This window comes from Mirounga angustirostris, unplaced genomic scaffold, assembly GCF_029215605.1.
Source record: "Mirounga angustirostris isolate CCGP_5_RB_7025 unplaced genomic scaffold, mMirAng1.0.hap1 SCAF_3, whole genome shotgun sequence".
NCBI lineage: Eukaryota > Metazoa > Chordata > Mammalia > Carnivora > Phocidae > Mirounga > Mirounga angustirostris.
Window position 1 is genome coordinate 68,293,856 of NW_026991711.1, and position 23,413 is coordinate 68,317,268.

A 23,413-nucleotide genomic window follows, 5' to 3' on the forward strand; every position below is an offset into this window, starting at 1 on the left:
GCTAAGTAAAGATGAATAAAACCCAGTTGCAAGGAGTTCAGGAGCACAGTAAGAGGCAGAAAAGAGAAGAAACCCAAATAACTACAATGAGGCAGTATGTGATATGTGCTCAAATAGAGGCACAAACAAAACCCTGAGGGGTCCAGAGGAAAGTACAGTGAATTCTGGCAATGGAGATTGGGCACGTTTTCCTAGTGTGGGCAGTGTGAGAGCTCCACCTTAGCATATGGATAGGATTTCCTCATGCAGGAGCTGGGTGAGGGAAACAATTTCAGATGAAGGGTACATCGTGGGAAAATGCCCAGAGGTGGAAAATTGCAGAGGTTTGGCTTTGGCTGGAACACTGGTTGAATATGGAGAGAGACTGCCTGGGAGGAATGTTAAGTTACTGAAGTTTCTCCCATCAACACCTCAGACAGAAGCCCAGATTAGCAGAGCCCCAGAGGACAGGGATGGTAAGTAGGGCTTGGGATATGGAAGGAGGAAAGAGACGGGGAGCTGCGTCTCTATACCCCATCCCAAGAGTGGCTTTACAGGGTTGGTGTTCCTCCCAACAGTTTCGAGAGTGACGCCTCAGACTCCGAACCAAAGTCCTGTCACTAAATATGCTCCATCATCAACACTCCCAGAAGCAGGTGAAGCAAGATCCAGTTCAAAACTCCAGGCTGTGAACTGGTTAAGACTCCTTAAGCCACAAATGTTGACTCTGGTCCATTTCCCACTGGGACGAGCATAGACAGCTGGACCCAGGGGTCAAATTGCCCCTGGCTGGGATCTGTGTGGTCTGGCTGGGAGTCAGCCAGCAAGAGGCCAATCCACTCATGTGGCTCAGAGAAGCCTCATCACCAAGTACAGGAAGCAGTTGAATGAGGACAGCACAAAGTGCTGTTTCCTCCGAGTCAAGAACAGCTCATAGGCTAGACCACTGAGCGTGGGGCTTGGGGACTGGAGAGAGACACAATGGGAGTGGGGATAACAGAACCCAGGCAGGATGGCAGGGCTTCCTGAACCAGCTTTGCCTCCTGCAGGAGTGCAGTGCACGTGCACGGTGCTCCCAAGGAACACTGGCCCTTTGGTCAGGCTGGTGTTTTCAAACATTTATGACCACGACCTATCATGACCCTGGACATATATATGCATATAAATATATAATTTTGTAAAACAATACCTCCCAGAACATAAACAATAAAACACACAGAAGATTGGCTGCTCCAGAGTTGCTTAATTCAACATTTTAACAGCATGAGCTCTAGGCCTAGGCTTTTCCCCATCTTTCCATTCTGCTATCCCCAGCATGTTGGCTACTTCCTTGATGTTTACGAGATGCCGGCAGCAGCTCCAGGCACCACACTTCACACAGCTGATTTCGGAGACATGAAAGGACCCGTTCTCTCAGGTCTCTTTCTAAAAGTACAGAAACTTAATTTAGAAGTCCCTTAGCTTACCATTCGAAAGGTGGTCCTCAGACTGGGACCTGCAAGCCCCACCCCAGGCTTCCAAAATCAGAATCTGCAAAACACCAGGGGATGCATATGCACAAGCAAGCTGGAGAAACACCTCAACAGCTGACTTCGTTGGCCGGCACTGCATCCCACACTCAAGCTGAAACCACTTACTGGCAGGCAGACTAGAATTGCCATTGTTGGCATAAGGTAACCAAAATTCGCCCCCGGGGGCAGAGGAGGAGGTCCAATCTTCCTTGAAAGTGGATACCTGAACAACATCAAGTTTCTATCAGTAAGAAGAGGTGGAGAAAGATTTTTGGTAGGCAACTAATGATGGGTATCCCAGGGAGCAGACAGATAAGCAGGTAAATTATAAAATGGTGTGATAAGTACTATAATTGAGATAGTAAATGTGCTCTTGGAGCCCAGGGAAAGAACTGAATAACTGCCTTGGAATGTTGATGAAAGCTTTACAGAAGAGGTGATAATGCAGGAGGGTTTTGAAGGATGAATAGGAGCTTTCCTACAGATACTGGGGTGAAGGGTAATCCAAGCCAAAAGAATAGCATGTGCAAATACAAAATGTGTTTGGAATATATTTCTATTTTGCAGCTCTGTGAATTCCCCCTGAGGTCACGGTATCATCATTAACAGCTCAACGTGGCTGGAGCCCAGGATGTTCTGGAGAGGGGCAATATGCCAGGATATGTGGCCGGAGAGGAGGATACAGTTGGGAGTCATGCTGTAACATTCTTCAGAGGAACCAGGCAGGCTTTCTTTAGTCCCCCAGGATCCACTCGCCCTCTCTTACTTAGTATTTCCCAGGTATGTTAACTCACAGATCAAGCCACTTAAGCCCTCTGTCCTTGGGGTTTTAATCAAGAGAGATGACAAAAAGAGAGGAGGAGACATAAAAAGACTTCCTTCCATTGACCAGGTCTGAAGTTGGCTCTTGGATGCTGCTGAACCAGGATAGAAAGTGGAAAACACTGTCCGTCGAAGACAATGCTTTCGAGTCTCAATTTTTTCTCTTTGGTCCCAGGAGGGAACAGGTAGTTGGAGGATTCATAAGATAAGGAGCCTGGATATGAAATTATTTCCCTCTTCAAAAACGATGTCGAATTGGGTGGGAAGGTAAGAGGAATGGGGCCTTTCGTATCCTTTTAATAATGTCCTGAGTGTTTAAACTAAGTCTTCTGTTATTCCAGAAATTAGCTATTCCTCAAAATGATCCACTCTCTCAAGGCTGAGTCAATTAGAAAGATACCTGTTTAAGAAATGTTTAAAATGATTTAGAACTGATTTTCACTGAAACTGGTTAATCTAACAGACCAGAGATTGTCAAATTCTGCTGCCAAGGAATATGGGTGCCCTCCCATGTCCCTAAATCAATGGCCAGCTCTTCCTGATTCACAGGGATTCCTGGAGAGAATACTAAGCTCTTTCCAAAAATTTTAAAACACTTCTCATGGGTTATTTTTTAACCTACAATGATTCCGCAACAAAATATATATTTGTTTTTTTTTTTTTTTAATTTGACACTTCAAATGTTCATGGTATACTGCAAACAGCTTCCTGATTTCCAGACGCTGTCTCACCAGAACACATCTGGGAAGCACGCATGACCACTAGCCAACAAAAGCATCCTCCCTGAGAGAGTTACCTAAACACGATCTACTTGCAATATATGGATACGTCACAATGTGTATGAATGTATATAAAGCTGTAAACATAATTCTTTTTCACACAAGCAGAATTTTTACTGTTTAGTGGGCTGTATTCCAGGTTCTTAAATCTTTCTTCCAAAAAATGTAGCAACTAAATGCCAAGTCAGTGTGAGAAGCATATTATAGGTGGGGATGGGGAATGGATTTAGAATAAGCTGTCTCTCTTTATACCAGCAGCATATAATCTTCAAAACAACATATGAAGTAGATCTTATTTTTCTCATTTTTCTTATAAGGAAAAGTTTCAGGGAGGGTGTCATGCTCAAGATGGTATGACCCGGTGAGTGGTGAGCCAAGATTTGAACCAAAGTCTTTGACTTCACGCTGCCTATGAATATATACCATCCCATTATTATGAAGTCTATTCAAAAAAGTTATTAATGCAACTCCGGCCCGTTGAGCTAAAAGAGCCATTTGAAAGACACTCTGCTAGATGATAGGATGCAAAGACAAGACACAGCCCTCCCAGGCCGGGAGGAGCCTGCTGTCTTGAGGAAGGACAGCAGAAAGCCATAAGGCAGAGTCTGACAAATGCTCTTCAGAAGCACACGATGTTCACCCTGCCAGCAATGTCCTCCCACGTTCACACCCTGGTAAGCTCCCAGCGCTGCCCACTCTGAAAAGCTGCCCAGAAATCCTCTCTGACACTCTCTCCTGTTTTCTACAGCACCTTGTACAATCCCCTCCTCATACGCTATTAACGATATGCATTACATGTCTGTCTTCTCCTAGACTTTTGTCTTAAGATATAAGGGTTATCTGGCTGTGTTAATCTGTCACAGTCTGGGAGATCAGAGTTAGTCAGCGAATCTAGATCACGTGATCCTACACAAATACAAGGTTCATTGAAGACAAGACATTCCTTCCACAGGAATAAAGATGGTTCCTAGATCAAGGGCACACTCAAAGCTTATCTGTCCTAACTAGAATCTCTAAACAAGATCTCAGGGTCTATTTATAGAAACAGTAAAGCGAGCACCTCATTGAGATTGTCCCTTTTTTATCTCTAAATACCCTGTATACTGAGCACATTCCTTGGCACATAGCACATGCTCGATACTATTTATTGAGTAGACAACGTATGAATGAACAAAAGGATGAATGAAGGAATAAAAAAAAAACCTCCCATTTTATTTTATTATTATCTTTTAATCTCTCATTTTAAATATGTACTTAGGAGATGGACTGTATGGGATATTAGAGGCTTTTCTCATTTGAAAACATTATGCTAATTTGGTTTTTGAAGGCATTATTCAAGCTGAAATTAAGATTAAAAATGAGAACACATGAACTCACTTTGGAACTTGGAAACTGGATCCGATATTATGCTACAAGGACAATTCCTTCCTTGTTCCAGTGCCTTGTTTCTGGATTTTATTATGCTCCCTATGTTTCTGGCACTCACAGGATTTCCTGAGGATTCCCAGCAAGGAATCCAGAATCCATGAGGTCCTTTGGTCGAAATCAGGACTCAGTTCTCAGCACCCTCCAGGAGGTACACACTGTTCTTACTACCTTGCATTACACTTGTTTATCTTCTGTAGTGTTTAAAAGACCACGGAACTTGTCTTAGCAATCTGAAAAGCTCCTTAGAAGCAAAACCTGTCTTCTGCTTATTTTGAGTTCACTATGCAAATGTGTGCTAACACCAACCAGAGCAAATAGTAGATACTCAATAAACCGTTGTGGAATGGCTAGTAGTGTCTCACGTATTTGTGGCAAATTCTTATTTATCAAAGAACATTAATGCACTTGATGTCATCTGAGCTTTAGATTAATGAGGTACACAAGGCTGATACTCCATTTTATAGATGAAGAAGCAGAAACACAGAAAAGAGAAATGGTTTTTCCAGAAAAATAAAAACAGGAGAACCAATAAATTTGAATTTCAGATAAACAAAATAATTTTTAGTATAAATATGGGACCATGTTCCATTGCCAAAATGCATGGGACTTAATAATACTAAGAAAGTATTCATTACATTTACTAGAAATTCAAATTTGACTGAGTGTCTTGTGTTTTCTCTGGCAACCCTAGCCCAATATGGTTTGTTAGTGGCAAGGCAAGGGGCAATTATCTCATCAGGATGGAACCGTTGAAATGCCTACGTTAGTCTGTAATTAAACCAAACGCAAAACGATGGAAAATCAGGAGATGCCGGAGTTGAAATGGTAATGATATGGGCAATGAAATTTTGTCAAAATTTCCAAGCTCTTTAGGAATAAAGCAATTTAGCCCAAAGTAACTATGATATTTCATGAGATCTTTTCAATGCAGTGAGAGTTTTAGCTTGTGCCTAAGACAAAATGTAGGAAACTGGCAAACTTGTGGGGTCAACCCCAAAAGAATTCTATTTGTTGCAAGACTTAAGAGCGCCAGGCAGAGAGATGACAAGTTTCTAGCGTGTGCCCTACTCTGGCGATGCAGAGATGAACCAGAGGGTTCAATGTCTGCCTTCCCTTCCCAGAACAGAGAGCCTAACCCCATAGAAAATTCCTCTTAAGGGACCAAGAGGCCAGAAACATCCTACTTCGCCAGGTAATCAAACCTCTGAAGCAGAGGGAGCAGCTAATTAAGAGTACAGCAGTACTTATCCTACAGAGTACCCCATGAATGTCTTCCTAGGGTCGCATACCAGAGAGAGAGAGGGCTGCAAAGAACATGAAAGAGAAGTTTCCCTACAGCTTCTATAAAACGTGAGGGAGCACAAGTAGTCCCACATTCCACCAAGACTTAGAGTGGAATGCAGACTGGAAGGGGACATGCCTCCCCTCAATGCACAAACATCTACCTCAGATCTTGCCATGGAAGAGAAGGAAGACGTGGCCAATTTCCAGGAAGACTCATTCAGGAATGCATATAAGAAACCCCCAGAAAGACTCAAACACACCTTGGGAAGACTTTGCAAGGGTGGGAGGTTCTCTGTCAGCAGGTGAGGGTAAGAGACAATGGAATGTTGATGCGACCCCAGAGTGCCACTGGCTGATGAGTCTTCGGAGTCTGGGGCTACACAAGGGAGCTAATTACGCTCAGTTGTCAACCACTGGATTCTGGAACGTCACCAGTTTCAACTATGACAGTACCATGTCGCAGCATACCTGGGCTTCTTTATTAGTGTCATCTGCCTGAACTCACCTCCAAACAGTTTAAAGTTCAGTTAAATAGTTTAATGTCTTAAAACATTTTTCATCATTCTAATACATGCAATTTTTACTTGTTTTTTAAATATGTTGGCAGGCACATTAAAGGACAGGATGAAATATTAATATTTCCCAAGGTAAGACAACCTCCCAGTTCATGAGAACTACATTGCAACAAGCCCTTTAAAGAGAAATATAATGAGAGGGCCTTGGGAATTAAATGTAACCGATCCTATCCTAGGGTTCCTCTAATGAGACACTTAGGACTTCACATTTTCTTTTGCCATTGGCACATCTGCTGGTGATTATAATGCTTTTTTGAATAGAACAGGTGCAATAGTTAAGACTTTTCTCAGGAAAAAAACATTAAAAAAAAAAAACAGGCGAAGCAGAATTGCTAGTGTTTTCTGGGTGAAAAATTTTTATAACAAGGCAAGATTTTATTAATTCACCCTAAATTTACATACTATGCAAAAACAAAAAGTTGTTTTTCTCATCTGTAAAGTGATGCTAGTACCTAGACTTGCTGGTCATGGCAACATGACATCCAGTCATTCTTTTTTGTTTATTTATTTCATTTCATTCTAGTCCTTTCTGTAAATGTCTCTAAGCATTTTCACTGTTAGATTTTCCCTAGCTTGGCTTACACTCAGGTGTAAAATAGTCAAAGTCCCAGAAAAATATACTTTTCCATACTAACACAATTTTTTGTTAGTTTTATCTATTATTAAAAAGTGCCTCAACTGAGTTTCCAAATTTTACTCACCCACTCGCCAATTTTCCTTGTCTCTTGGAAGCCATAGCTCATGCACACTTGTACTTCAGATTTGTCGTACCTTCTGGAACAACATTCCTCTCTCCCATTCTCCAACAGCCACAACCTCTCAGAAACTCCTCTGCCTTTCATAATCTACACGTATGATGTCACGCCTCTGCCCCTCCTCTTCATTCCAATTACCTCCTCAGACTTTCCTATGGCAAATGCCTCAGTAAGTTCACTTTTCTTTTCTGCAACCGACATATATCAAAAAAAAAAAAATCAATAGCGTTTCACCAAATAAAAACCAAATAGAGGGGGCTCCCGGGTGGCTCAGTTGGTTAAGCATCTGCCTTCAGCTTGGGTCATGATCCCAGGGTCCTGGGATAGAGCCCCATGTCAGGCTCCCTGCTCAGCGGGGAGTCTGCTTCTCCCTCTCTCTCTGCTATTCCCCCTACTTGTGCTCTTCTGCTGTCAAATAAAATCTTAAGAAAAAAAAAAAAGGAGTATTAAAATGCAAGTGTGGATCCATATACTGATGCAAGTTCCCTTTTTTTTAAAGATTTTATTTATTTATTTGTCAGAGAGAGAGAGAGTACAAGCAGGGGAAGTGGTAAGCAGAGGGAGAAGCAGGCTCCCTGCTGAGCAAGGAGCCTGATATGGGGCTCGATCCCAGGACCCCAGGATCATGACCTGAGCCGAAGGCAGACACTTAACCATCTGAGCCACCCAGGCTTTCCCAATGCAAGGTTCCTGTAGTAACTTGAAGTAAATTGTGATAAGTAAAAGATGCGTGTTGTAATCCCTGGAGCAAGTGCCAAAAATTAATGAAAGGAATAGACCTAAAAACCCAAGAGTGGAATTAAAATGGCACTAAAAAAATTTCATTGACAGAAAAGACAGAAAAGGAAGAACAGAGGAACAACAAAAAAAAGCAATTTAAAAATGAATAACAATGGAAGACCTAAATCCAATTATATAATTAATTACATTGAATGTAATGGACTAAACACTGATCAAAAGGTAGAGCTTTTCAGATGACATAAAAAGCAACACCTAGCAATATGCTATCATATAAGCATTTAAAATATTAAGACAAAATAGGTTGAAAGTAAAATGATGGAAAAGACCTATCATGCAGTGAGCATAAGAAAGAGATGGAGAGACTCTATTAACATAAGACAAGATAGACTTTAAGACAAGGGAACTTCCAGAGACAGGGAAAGTTAGGATAGAAGTCATAAATGTATGACACTTAATAAAAGAGCTCCATGGGCGCCTGGGTGGCTCAGTTGGTTAAGCGACTGCCTCCGGCTCAGGTCATGATCCTGGAGTCCCGGGATCGAGTCCCACATCGGGCTCCCTGCTCAGCAGGGAGTCTGCTTCTCCCTCTGACCCTCTTCCCTCTCATGCTCTCTCTCTCATTCTCTCTCTCGCAAATAAATAAAATCTAAAAAAAAATAAATAAAAGAGCTCCATAATACATAAAGCAAAAGCTGTCTAAACAGAAATCAGTAACAATTAGAACCAAGACTTTCATATTCCTCTCTCAATAAATTGATAGAACAGGTAGACAAAAAGTCAGGAACAATATAGAAAGCTTGAACTAAACTTGATCAAATTGAGATTTACTGATGCTCCACCCAACAATAGCAGAACTTTCAAAGGCACGTGGAACATTCACTAGGATAGACCATAGATGCCAGGCCAAAAATACACTCTCAATAAATGTAAAAGGATTGACTTCATACAGCATGTGTTTTCTGACCCATGACAGAGTACAATTAGAGCTCAATAACAGAAATATATCTGGATTATACCCAAATATGTGTAAATTGAGCAATATATTTTTGAATAGCACATCGATCGGAGAGGTAAAACACAAAAAAATTAGAAGATACTCTGATCTAACTGAAAATGAAAACAAAAGATATCAAAGCTTGGGGCATTTAGCTAAGGGAATGCCTACAGGAAAATTTAGTTTCAAATGCTTACGACAGAAATGAAGGAAGGCCTAAAATCAATTATCTAAGATCCCCTTTAAGAAGATAGAAAAAGAACAGGTTAAGCCCACAATAAGTAGAAGAAAGGAAGTAATGTCAGAAAAAAAAAATTAAAATTAAATAATAGAGAAAATTAATGAAACTAAAAGCAGTTTTTGCAAAGATCAATAAAATTGATACATACCTAAGTACATTGGTCAAGACTGTGGTGTCTCTCCCTCTCGGATGGGGGGGACCCCAAATGTGGGGTAACAACTGGGTGGAAGCCCACGATTCAGGAGGTGAGAGAGTTCACCTGAGGCAGGTAAAAGGAAACAGAAGTTTCTTGAAGACACCACAAGGGAGCTGGAAGCAGGACAGCAGAGAGATTGGCTGCCAGGAGGCAGTGGGAGGGGGCTGTGCTTAAAGGGGACGGTGAGGAGGTATGGGATGTATGGAATTTTCCCTTTTTTGGTAACTGTGCCTGGTTGGAAGTAACCCATTGGTTAGTTAGGGCCTATGGATACTTGGAGGTGGGTCACCTGATGGGCCTACCTATTCAGCCAGGTGGTGGCTGTGGGCCCTTTTGCCTTGATCTCAAGTTTCCAATACGCAAGCCTGTGGCCTAAAAGCGGCTTTTACAAAGAACAAAAGATGTGAATCACCAATATCGGGAATGAAAGGGCGGACACTACCATAGGTCCTATAGAAATTAATAGGATGATAAAGAAAGATAATGCATAACTTTACGCCAATAAATTCAACCATATAAATGAAGTGGGCAAAATCTGTGACAGACAAAATAACCAAAACTAACTCAGGATGAAATAGAAAACTTAAATAGCTCTATGTTAATTTTAAAAACTTGACATTGTAATTTAAATCCTTTGCCTCAAAAATATATATGCCCATATAGCTTCACAGGTGAATTCTACCAAGCACTTAAAGAAAATGTAATACCAGTCCTATATAAAATTTTTCAAGATAATACAGAAGAAGGGAACACTTCCTCTATTTGTTTCCTGAGGCTACTTACAAATTACCACAAACTCCCTATATCAAAACAACAAATTTATGCCCTCAGAGTTCTGGAGGCTAGGAGTCCAGAATCAGCATTATTGGGCCCAAATCAAGTTGTCAGCAGGGTTGCTTTTCCACCAAAGGGTCTAGGGCAGAATCATTTTCATGACCCTTCCAGCTTTTCCGTGGCTACCAGCATTCCTCTGCATGTGGTCCCATTACTCCAGTCTATGCCTCCATGGTTGCACTGAACTCCTCTTCTGCGTACTCACCCTTTGCTGACCACGTGAAATCTCTGTCTGCTCTCACTTGTAAGGACGTTCATGATTGTATTTGCAGATGTTTTAAAAAAAAAAAGAAAAATATAGGTCCAGGGCGGAGTCACTTACTTTCAGGACAGCAAATGAAGTCTTAATAGGAGTTTCAACCTCTCAGGGGATGGAATTTTAAACCCATCAGTCTGGAATTTCCTAGTCAGCACTGGGGAGGTAATCTTGCCTGATAAGACCCCCTTAGGGGAAGGCAACCTTACCTGAAATAATCCTTTCTTTTCTTTTGCTAATATTTTTAGTATATGTGCTGCGAAGCGAGCACTTTTCTTTTGCTAATAACTTTCTAGTCTTTGACCCCCTGCCTTCCCTTCTATACAGTTCCTCCAGCACCCGTCTATTTACTAGAAGGGATGCCGCTCATGATTCTTTGAATCTTTGATTCATGAATTTTTGAATAAAGCTAATTAGATCTTCAAATTTATTCAGTTGAATTTTTGCTCTTTAACACAAACAATCTTTTTTTTTTTTAAGATTTTATTTATTTGAGAGAGAGAGTGAGAGAGAGAAAGAGCACAAGAGGGGGGAGCGGGAGAGGGAGAAGCAGACTCCCTGCCGAGCAGGGAGCCGGATGCAGGACTCGATCCCGGGACTCCAGGATCATGACCTGAGCCGAAGGCAGTCGCTTAACCAACTGAGCCACCCAGGCACCCTAACACAAACAATCTTGATAATCCAAGACTGTTTCCCCATTTCCGGAAACTTAACTTAATCATTTGGCAAAATTCTTTTTCTTTTTTTTTTAAAGATTTTTATTTATTTATTTGACAGAGAGAAACACAGCGAGAGAGGGAACACAAGGAGGGGGAGTGGGAGAGGGAGAAGCAGGCTTCCCGCGAAGCAGGGAGCCCAATGCAGGTCTCGATCCCAGGAGCCTGGGATCATGACCTGAGCCGAGGGCAGAGCTTAACTGGGATCATGACCTGAGCTGAAGGCAGATGCTTAACGACTGAGCCACCCGGGTGCCCCAGTTCTTTTTCTATAGAAGGTGACATTCGGAGATTCTGGGGATTAGGACATGGACGTATTTTGGGAGCCACTGTTCAGTTTATTTTCCACCACACCACATTTTCCACATCTTTTATAAGCCCAGTGTTACTGATACCAAAAACATTTGAAGATATCAAAAGAAAACAATATCACATCACCATGAGTACGATACAGAAGTCCTTAAAATATATTAGCAAATCTAACTCTGCAATAGATACGAAGAATAATACTTTAAACTGAAGTACTTTTTATTTCAAGAATGTGAGGTTGGTTTAGCATTTGGAAATCAACTAAAATAATTCACTATATTAACACAGTAAAGTGCAAAACTCCTATGACCATCTCAATAGACACAGAAAGTGTATTTGACAAAATTAAACACCCATTCATGACAAAACCTCTGAGCACACTAGAAATTGAAGGAAATTTTCATAACCTGATAAGGAGAATTTATGAAATTGCTACAAATGACAGACATCATTCTTACAGGTGGAAGACTGAAAGCTTTCCACTTCAGATCAGTCACAAAGCAAGGATGTCTCCCCCCCACCCCCACCCCTCCCTACCTCCTTACCCCCCCACCGCCCCACCCCCATGTCAAACTGCAGTAGGTGGCCGATATCAGCCTCCTGTGACCCTCTCCAGTGACCTCAAGGAGAAACTGGAAACAAAAAAGAACCAGAAAAACAGTTGAGTGGGGCACCCAGGCAATATTTTTAAACATCAGATATGATAGAAACAAAGTATTAAGATGACCTAAGGGTAGTCCATGTGTCTACATGGAAATCAGTAAACCTTAATTTTTACAACTCAACAAATTATATCTTGTGATGCACAACTATACCTTGGAGCAGAGCTTGCCAGCACATACACACACCCCTTCCCCTTTTCCCCTATAATCACCTGTAAACTGACAAGCTTTGGAGCAAATCTTTCAAGAGCAACCTGATACACTGTCTCCTCAGTAACACAGCAAATAAAGCATTTGCTCGCCTATTTCGAGGTAGGCCTCTTGCTTAGTGGATACTTCTACTTCTGTTATATAATTTACTAGAGGTCCTAGCCAATGCAACAGGCAAGAGAGGTTAAGTAAAGACAGGCAGTTTGGAAAGGAAGAAATCAAACCATCAATATTTTCAGATAACCAAATCATGAATATACAAAACCCCAAAGAATCCACAGAAATGCTCCCAGAACTAGTAAGCAAATGTAGTAAGGCCACAGGAAGCAAGATCAACATACAAAAATCAATTCCATGGCTATATACCAGCAACAAACAGAAAATGAAATTGAGAAAAAAAAACAGTTCTGTTTATAACATTAAAAATAAAATACGAATAAGTTTGATTAAACATATACAGTATCTTTATATCAAAAACTAGAAAACATTACTGAGAGAAATTAAAGAAGACCTAAAAAAATGGGTAGATATACCATGTTAATGCTTTGGAAGGTTCAGTCTTGTTAAGATGCCATTTCTCCACAAGTTAACCTACAAATTCATTGTAATCCCAATCAAAATCCCAGCAGATTTCTTGTAGAAACTCCCAAGCCAATTGGCAAACATATTTGGAGATGCAAAGGACCTAGAATAACCAAAATATTTTGAAAAAAAAAATTAGAAGACTTACACTATCTGATCTCAAACTTACTGTAAGGCTACATTAACCAAGACACTGTGGTACTGGCATAGGATGGGTATGTGGATCAATGGGAACGAATAGAGAGTCCAGAAATAGACTCACACTTACATGGTCAGTTGATTTTTTTTTTACACAGATGTCAAGGTAACTGAATAGGGAAGGGATCATCTTTTTTTTTTTTTTTAAGATTTTATTTATTTATTTGAGAGAGAGAGAATGAGAGACAGAGAGCATGAGAGGGAGGAGGGTCAGAGGGAGAAGCAGACTCCCCGCCGAGCAGGGAGCCCGATGCGGGACTCGATCCCGAGACTCCAGGATCACGACCTGAGCCGAAGGCAGCCGCTTAACCAACTGAGCCACCCAGGTGCCCAGGGATCATCTTTTTAACATACGGTGCTGGAGCAGTTTGATATCCATATGGAGAAAAAGACCCTTTACCCTTACTTCACATCATACAAAAAATTAATTTGAACTGGATCATAAACCTAAATGTGAAAACTAAAGTAAGAGAAAATCTTTGTTAGCTTGAGATAAGCAAAGGATACTCAGATAGGACATACACATAAAAATAAAAACCTTAGGCTTCTTTTTTTTTTTTTTAAGATTTCGTTTGTGTTTTTTTTTAAAGATTTTATTTATTTATTCATGAGAGAGAGAGAGGCAGAGGGAGAAGCAGGCTCCCAAGGAGCCGGGAGCCCAGTGCAGGGCTCGATCCCAGGACCCCGAGATCATGACCTGAGCCGAAGGCAGATGCTTAACCATCTGAACCACCCAGGTGCCCAAGATTTCATTTATTTTTTAACAGGGAGAGAGGGACAGCGAGAGAGGGAACACAAGCCAGGAGAGTGGGAAAGGGAGAAGCAGGCTTCCCTCAGAGCAGGGAGCCTGATAGGGGACTCGATCCCAGGACCCTGAGATCATGACCTGAGATGAAGGCAGACACTTAAAGACTGAGCCACCCAGGCGCTACGGCCATCCCACCCTGAACGCGCCTGATCTCGTCTGATCTCGGGAAAAACTTAGGCTTCTTAAAAGATACCATTAAGAAAATGAATATGCAAGTCACAAAATGGGAGAGAACTTTTGTAAAACATATATGTGAACAAGGACCTGAATCCAGAATATCTCAAGAACTCTACAGCATGATAATAAGAAGACAAAACACTTAAGTTTTAAAATGGACGAAAGATTGGACACTTCACAAAAGAAAATATGCTAATGACCAATGAGTACATGAAAAGATGCTCGGCACATGAGTTATCAAAGAAATAAAAAATTAAAACCACAATAAGATGTCTCCATCGACACACTAAAACAACTAACATGAAAAGAAATGACAATACCAAGTACTGGTGAGGAATAAAAGCAACTAACTATAAATCTCATGCATTCTTAGTGGGAATATAAAATGGCACAGCCACTTTGGAAGGCAGTTGGTACTTTCTTATCAAATTAAATATACCATATGACCTATCAATTCCTGTCCTAAATATTTACCCAAGAGAAATTAAAGCATATGTACCCACATTGGATATGAATGTTTATAGCAGCATTATATAGCCCCAAATTGGAAATATCCCAAATGTCCGTCAACTGGCACATGGAATTCTATTCAGCAAAAGAAAAAAACTAATATACACACAATATGGATAAATCTCAAAAACATTATGCAAAGAGAAATAAGCAAGACACAAAAGATTATGGTATATGATTCCATTTTTATGTAATTCTAGAAAAGGCAAAAATGTTAATGATAGGCAGTAAATCAGTGATAGCCTGAGGCCAGGGATGGAGGAGTCAGGGATTGACTCCAAAGAAGCACAAAGTTTTGGGAATGGTAATAGAGATGTTCTAGATCTTGGGGTGCCTGGGTGGCTCAGTCGTTAAGCATCTGCCTTCGGCCCAGGTCATGATCCCAGAGTCCTGGGATCGAGCTCCGCATCGGGCTCCCTGCTCGGCGGGAAGCCTGTTTCTCCCTCTCCCTCTCCCACTGCTTGTGTTCCTCTCTCGCTGTGTCTCTCTGTCAAATATATAAAATCTTTAAAAAAAAAAAAAAAGAAATGTTCTAGATCATGACTGTGGTGGTGATTACATAGATATATGGTTGCCAGAACTCCCCAAACCATACACTTAAAATGAATGAAGTTTACTGTATATAAATTAAACCTCAATAAACCTACTTTATATATATAATACACACATATACACGTTTTATGCGTGTGTGTGTGTATGTATGTATGTACACAAAGGATGAACCCAGTTTCCTAGTAAGAGTGGTTATCATTTATTGAATGTATGTTCTGTGATGGATACTTTATATGCATTAGCTGTAACCTTACAACCTTGAAAGGTAGGTATTAAACCTACTGTCTTTGTTCAGGTTGCTATATCCAAAGACCATAGATCGGATGGCTTAAACAACAAACATTTATTTCTCATGGTTTTGGAGGCTGAGAGGTGGAAGATCAAGGTGCCACCAATTCCGGGTCAGGTGAGGGCCTGCTTGCTGGTTCATATATGGCCATTTTCTCGAGCTCTAGTCTCTTCCTGTCCTTACAGAGACATTAATCACATCATGAGGGCTTCACGCTCATGACCTGCCTCCCTCCCAAAGGCCTTGTCTCTGAGTCCATTCTGACTTCTATAACAGAGTACCACGGACTAGGTGACTTATAAACAGCAGACATTTATTTCTCACAGTTCTGGAAGCTGGGAAGTCCGAGATCAAGGAACCAGCAAATTTGATCGCTGGTGAGGATCGGCTTCCTGGTTCACACATAGCAATCTTCTCACTACGTCCTCAGATCAGGGATGCAGAAGGGGAGCTCTCTGCAGTCTCTTTTCTAAGGGCACTAATCCCATTTATCATGACCTAGTCATCTTCTAAATGCCCACCTCCAAATATTAATTGGGGAGTAGTGTTTCAACATACAAATTGGGGGGAGGGGGATTTACAAACATTCAATCCATAGCACCTACTTTCCAGATGAAAAAATAAAGAAACTGAGCAGCAGACAAGTTCAGTGACTTCTGCACGGTCACATAGCTAGTAAGTGGCTGAGCCAGTGTTCACACGCGCATTGGTCTGTCTGACCCTAAAGCCCCTGTCCCACCAGTCAGACCACTATCTGGCCTGATTTAGGGAAGCCAGAAGTGGCACCAGGGCAGTCACTGGGTAGCTGTAGGCCGGTAGCCCAAGGACATACCCTGAATGCAGTCAGAACATGAAGAGTCTTTATCTGCCAGCCCAGCTCATTGAAACCCATGGTCATAGTGATTGAGACCCCGGACAGTATTGCTTTTGCTTTGGGCAGTACATAGGGAATGTATGTGCTTAATCCTCCATTAATTTACTGTCCACATTCTGCAGCCTCTGTATCCTCTGTCATAGAGAAGGTGACAAGAGGAGAATTATAATGCCGGCATCTTGAAACGTTCCTGAATTCTTGAAGGGAGATAGCAGACTAGGGCTTTGACACAGGAGCCAGGACTAGAGCTTCCCTGAAAGCCAGGCCACTGTGGCTCTCGCTGTGATTCTCGACCTAGTACAGTCTTTTGTGCATTGCAAGAGGGAATCACATTCTGGAATTGAAGTTAGGGAATGGAGAACGCCCATAATCATAATGACCACTCTCGGAGAGTTTGCTGTGTGGTTCACACTTCATGTCCATTATCTCATTTGTTCTTCACAATCAACGAAGTTTTACAGATGAACAGAGGCTCAGAGAGGGTATGTTTCCTCAGCTATCCAGGCTCTTCCACATGGCCAAGTGCTTTATGGGAAATAGGCCCCAGGCCCAGCCCTGCGGAGTGTCATCATGATTAGTGTAAGCCAATGCTGGTAGGTCCTGTCCTCTCCCAGTATGTGGCTTGGGCAGGGGCACTTCTGTCAATGGGACATGACAAGAAGTCAACTGAAGGGCTTCTGGAAAAGGGTTTTCTTGTTGACACAATCAGAACTTTATTTTATATATATATTTTTTTAATTTAAATTTTATTTTTTTAAGATTTTTTATTTATTTATTTGAGAAAGAGTGAGTGAGAGCAGAGTGTGCAAGAGAGAACACAAGTGGTGGGGAGGGGCAGAGAGATCATGACCTGAGCTGAAGGCAGACACTTAACCGACTGAGCCACCCAGGCACCCCTAATTTAAATTTTAGTTAGGGAACATACAGTGCAATGTTGGTTTCTAGAGTAGAATTCAGTGACTCATCACTTACATACAAGACCAAGTGCTCATCACAAATGGCCTCCTTAATACTCATGACCCATCTAGCCCCCCACCCACCTCCCGCTATCAACCCTCAGGTTGTTCTCTATCTTTAAGAGTCTCTTATGTTTTCCTCTCTCCTTTTTTTCTTTTACCCTTTCCCATATGTTCATCTGGTTTTTTTCTTAAATTCCACATATGAGGGAGATCATATGGTATTTGTCTTTCTCTGACTGACTTATTTCACTTAGCATAATACACTCTAGCTTCATCCACATCACTGCAAATGGCAAGATTTCATTTTTTTTTTTTTTTGAGAGAGAGAGAGAGTGCATGCTCCTGTGACTAGGGAGGGGGAGGGGTAAAGGGAGAAGGAGAGAGAGAATCTTACATAGGCCCAGTGTGGAGCCCAATGGGAGCTTGATCTCACAACCTTGAGATCATGACCTGAGCTGAAGGCAGACACTTAACCGAGTGAGCCACCCAGGCACCCCTACCTGTTGTTTCTTGCATTGTTAATTTTAGCCATTCTGACAGGTGTGAGGTGGTACCTCATCCTGGTTTTGATTTGTATTTCCCTAATGTGGCATGACGTTGAGCATCTTTTCATGTGTTTGTTAGCCATCTGGATGTCTTCTTTGGAAAAGTGACACAATCAGAACTTGAGAAGAAATACTTTTTCTTCCACCAGACATTGTCGTGTCTCCACTCCATGTTTGGATCCATGACAGCCATCTTGGCAACCTGAAGATAGCAGAGCAGTGCAGAAGGATGGAAAGAAAATAGTGGGATCCCGACAATGCTGTTGAGTATCCAAATAACCAGCCCTGAAACTAGCCATATTATTTAAGAGCAGTAAATCTACATTTTTCTGTTACTTGCAGCCAAAAGCACTATATCTGTTTTTGTCCTTTATCTCTGTATTTTGAGAAGTTCCTAATAAAATTATGCTTTGGACAGTCTGGCCCGGCTTTGTTCATTTGTTGAACACACCTGAGCTGTACAAGGATCCTGGACTAATGGTTTGTGGTATAATTGACACAGTTTTTACTTTTCCTGGTCTAACATTCTGGAGGTTTGCCAAACTGCTTAGGGAGAGGAATCAAATGCTGTGAACATAAGCTAGTCTTTTGCTAGTAATTTCCTTCCTTCTCTCCACTTCAAGTTTTGGGGTGCTCCCTCCACATGCCTATCCCCACACCCCACAGTCCATGTCCTATTGCTTTCAGCAATTATCAACTAACCCCTGTTTGGGTATTAACTGATCAGTAATACCAGGTGTTACAGTTCCCAGAGATTTTTTAAATTTTATTTTAAAAGTAATATTCAGGGGTGCCTGCCTCGCTCAGTTGGAAGAGCATGCTACTCTTCAACTCAGGGTTGTGAGTTCAAGCCCCACATTGGGTGTAGAGACTATTTGAAAATAAAATCTTTAAAAAAAAGTAATATCCAAGATCTCAGCTGGTGCAATTTGCCTCACCTTGATTTTGTTCCCATGGCGCAGCCCCAAAGGCACCAGTATCTCCAGTTTAGCTAAATGCAGCTGATAGAAGTCTTCAATGCTGCTTTGCCTACTGTTTAAGAGACCCATCTGGTTGCACACAGAGCCCCTGGGTGTGGCCCCACCCCTGGTCACTCTCTACCATCACTCTGTTTCATTTTCTTTATACTGCCAGTCACTGTGGCAGAGACTTCTCCCATCCTGCATTAGCAACAGTAATCTGATCTGATTTGACAAGATTACCAGCTACAAGACTACATTGCTGGGGCATCCTAGCCAATAAGTCCATATCACCGAGTTCTGCCCTATCATAGCTTGGGTTCCCAAGAAAGCAGAGCCCGAGATGAAAGTGTATGTGCCACTAATTTTTTTAGGAAGTGTACCCCCAGGGAAGTAGGGGTAAGGGAAAAGGAACATAAGATAGGGAAGGAGAGAGAGCCAATATGAAAATGTTATAAAGCTGGACATTGCTGAGCATCAAACACAATTGATGACTCAATTTCATGGGGCCTATTCCCATCCCCCAGGTCATGTGGAACCCTCGGTGGCAATGGGGAAGGCTTACAAGGAGAGCTACAGTGCGTTGGGCAGGCGGCAAGGTCAGGCTGTGGCAAGTCTATGCAGAGTTGATCCAGTAGCTAAGGGCCATGGAGACAGGTGAGACCAGGAGTTTCTGGAATATGGTCAGTTCTGGGTGTAACTTCTGGAAAGGTTTCTTGAAAGATACCCAGACCCTCTTCCTCCTGCCTCCTCCCTGGAATGGAGACATGATGGCTGCTGAAGCTCCTTCCATCTTGCACCATGAGGCAAGTGTGAGTGTGAAAGCCACATACCAAAGATGGAAGAGCACAAAGTCACAAGGATCCTGGGCCCTTGACGATGCACAGAGCTGCTGCGCATGTGTAGACATTCACTGGCCTCCTATGACAGAGGAAAATAACCCAATTTGCTTAAGTCGCTGCTGTCAGGTCTCTATGACCGCCAGCCAAATGCAATTCCTAAATGATACAATCACTGTCTGAAAGCATCTTGTTATTTGTTTTCCTGTGGACAAATAAAATGATGCAAGTCCTCTAAGAAAGGCAAATAGGAAATCAGAAACACGAGCTTGTATTTAAGAAGAGAGCTTTAATTAAAGGGAAACTATGAAGTAAATCACTTGGGCTTAAAAGGGCTTTTGTTTATTCTGGATGCTGTGCTCTAAAATGCCTTGCTCTGTGCTGATAAGGAAGCTGAATTTATGACCTAGTGAACTAAACAATTAAAAAAACTATTTGCTAACTAATCAGATTGAGGCAAAGTTCTCAAGGAATATAAATTGGACTCTTCCCTGTTTTCCTTCACAGATTTCTTCTGTGCCAACCAAAGCAAAGAGATAAGGGCCCTCTTATAAAATTATTCTACTATAAAGCCTATCTTTACCCAATTAAAATGTATACTTTCTGTGTTTATGAAGGGTAAGGTTTGTGAAACGTGTTGAATAGCAGGAAGTCATGAAGCATGGTTAATGTAGGTTTGGGGATAATGTATGAATTTTTTTTTTTTTTTTTTTTTTGGGGGGATAATGTATGAATTTACCTTAATGTTAATTGTTTCCAATGTAACTAGCTTAAAATGAAGTCACCAGTTTTCTTTTCCATTTCTTGCCCTAAATCAAGTCCCTTGTTTTCCACTCTTGTTGAACTTTCGATGTTTGGAGGTGACTATTACTATGCGCTGAATGCCTGCTGCAGTTATTTTAACCAAGCTTGAATCAAACAGAATTGCACTCGACAGATTTGAAACCTCGGTCAATGTGATACTCGATCCTTCCGTGCTGGTGCTGCAGGAGCTTCCTCCGGCAGGAGCCCTCAACCCTCGCCACTCCCCATGCCCTCAGCAGCCGTCTCTAGCCAGCTACCATGTGTGTTTCCCTCCAGTGCGCCACGGTTCTTCTCAGTGCTCAGGACAGTCTCCAACGATCAACTGACATTTCCATGAAGAGTGACACCCACTTGCCGTCCCTGATATGGGATGTGCATGTGCGTGTGCGTGTGCGTGTGTGTGTGTGTGTGTTTCTAAGTCATTAAACTATAAGTTCAGGGCCGCCTGGGTGGCTCAGTCGGTCAAGAGGCTGCCTTCGGCTCAGGTCATGATCCTAGGGTCCTGGAATCGAGCCCCACGCCGGGCTCCCTGCTTCTCCCTCTCCCCACTCCCCTCATGCTCTCACTCTCTCGCTCACTCTTGCTCTCCTTATCTCAAATAAATAAATAAACAAACAAATAAATAAAGTCTTTTTAAAAATTTAGAAAAAAATAAATTTAAAGAGGATGAGAATACATCTGTCTCACCTCACTAAAAATTGTTACCTGACCTGCCAAAAGACAGCCCTGCCTACTCCCTCAGTACTTAGGAACAGGTTCCATAGAGATATATTCAGTATCTATTCAGTGTATTCAATCACCAGGGGCTTCTACAGAGCACCGCAGCCCAGTCCATAGACGGTTCTTATTCAGGGGAGAGGTCTTCCTTCTCTCCTGGGAAGGGCCAGTCTTGCCCTCAGGTTGGGCCAATTCCCAACCTATCCCTGTCCATTGACTCTAAGACAGAGTCCAAAACTACTACAACTTACACAATTCCTAACATATTTGTTCACAAGGTCCTTCAAAGTATAATGTGCTTATGCATATAATTGCCATGTCCACACCTCTTACTTGCCATGTAAAATATTAACTTGAGAAGCTCAGACTTGAAGTTTATCAGTAAGGAAACCATTATAATTTTGGATGGAACATCCAAGAAGTGAACAGGCCCATAATTTTGTCAGAGCAAAGAATTGCCCTTTAAAATATGGGGACAGGGCGCCTGGGTGGCTCAGCTGGTTAAGCAACTGCCTTCGGTTCAGGTCATAATCCTGGAGTACCAGGATCCAGTCCCGCATCGGGCTCCCTGCTGAGCAGGGAGCCTGCTTCTCCCTCTGACCCTCCCTCCTCTCATGTGCTCTCTCTCTCTCATTCTCTCTGTCTCAAATAAATAAAATCTTTAAAAAAATAAAATAAAATAAAATAATATGGGGACAGATTTCATTTTGGGACCAGCTTTCTGGGATCATGCCCATAGAATGTAAAAGTTTAATAAATTAGCAATGTTGTGAGGCCACCAATTGTAGAGATCCCTAAACATTCTGAATATATGAAATGTTTCCATGGTGCTTCATTGAGCTTCACTCTGTTGTTGTATCTTTTTTTTTTTTTAAGATTTTATTTATTTATTTGAGAGACAGAGAGAGACATAAGCAGAGAGAGCAGGAGCAGGGGGAGTGGCAGAGAGAGGGAGAGGGAGAAGCAGGGAACCCAGCCGGGCTCGATCCCAGGATTCCGGGGTCATGACCTGAGCCAAAGGCAGACGCCTAACCGAATGAGCCACCCAGGCACACCAGTCGTTGTTGTATCTTTAGGTATGCAATATTTGTCAGGGGAAGGGTGGTCTAACTCATTGTGTCCTGGGATCTGTCAAAAATATGGAATCTACTCACGTACAGGCATCTAGCCCTGGATTGGATACAGGGGACTGGGGAGTCTCTTGGGATCAATTAGGATATGACTGTCCCCAGCCCCCAACCCACTACCCGCCAGGAGACACATCCCAAAGTGTACCCACGGTACCAGGCTGTAGTGGTGCTGCAGGAGCCTCAGGCCCTCCAGATTCAATATACTGAAAGTGCTTTTTCTTCAAGTTTTAAAATGAAATATAAATTGAATAAAAATCTCAGGTGGCCTATTCCAGTTTTAAGTTCTTATATGCTGCTCTAACCTGGAAAGAATTGCTTGTCTCCTACCTGATAGTCTTTGAAAGCAGACACTAAAGGGATGATTACCGTGTCGGCCAGGAAAAATGTGGATAGAGAAGGGGTTTCTCCAAATATGTTATTGAGATTATGAGAACGCACACACACACACATTACATATATGTATATATACCAACACACCCATATACACATACTATAAACAGTTTTAACACTACTATGTATGCGTATTTTATATACATGGCTATCTGTGAATATCTGAGATTTTTAGAAACGTCTGAATACAGCTTTTTGGTCTTATTTTTAGCATTGGAAAGAGGCATTTGACCCAACCTGAGGGTCAGTTTGGCCCTTCCCAGGAGAGAAGGAAAACCTCCCCCCTGAAAAAGAGCTGGTCCCAAACCTGCAGCTGCTGACCAGCCAGTCCTGCCACAGTGGGACTGTCCCTCCCCTTCTCCCAGCAAAGCCCGCCGGATGAGCTGTTGAACCACCCTTCCCAGCTACCGGCACAGACTCCACCCCGGAGGGCCCTCAGGACACTTGTAAGTGCAAAGGGGACCTCACAACACCTAAAAGGGTGTTGGGAAGGAGTCCACTATCCACATCCTGAAAGTCAACAGGGACAAGAGTGTGCCACTCCCACCCTGCCATTTTCCCCCTCCCGACTGGAAAGACCAAAGACTTGACTAAAACCCATCACACTAGGTAGCATGCGCTACATTCTTTTTTTGTTATTTTATTATGTTATGTTAATCCCCATACATTACATCATTAGTTTTTGATGTAGTGTTCCATGATTCATTGTTTGCGTGTAACACCCAGTGCTCCATGCAGAACATGCCCTCTTTAATACCCATCACCAGGCTAACCCATCCCCCCACCCC

The 23,413-nt window shown here is 42.1% G+C and overlaps 1 long non-coding RNA gene across 1 annotated transcript in view; it reads right to left on the minus strand.

The window, feature by feature from the left end:
• Nucleotides 1-13,139, minus strand: part of LOC135363845 (uncharacterized) — a 40,222-nt gene extending 27,083 nt beyond the window's left edge. Inside the window, exons 1-2 of the long non-coding RNA XR_010410040.1 lie at nt 12,826-13,139; nt 7,080-7,321 (exon numbers count right to left, since the gene is read on the minus strand). This is a non-coding gene — a long non-coding RNA (uncharacterized LOC135363845). The remainder of the gene's footprint in view (nt 1-7,079; nt 7,322-12,825) is intronic.
• Between the last annotated feature and the right edge of the window lie 10,274 nt (nt 13,140-23,413).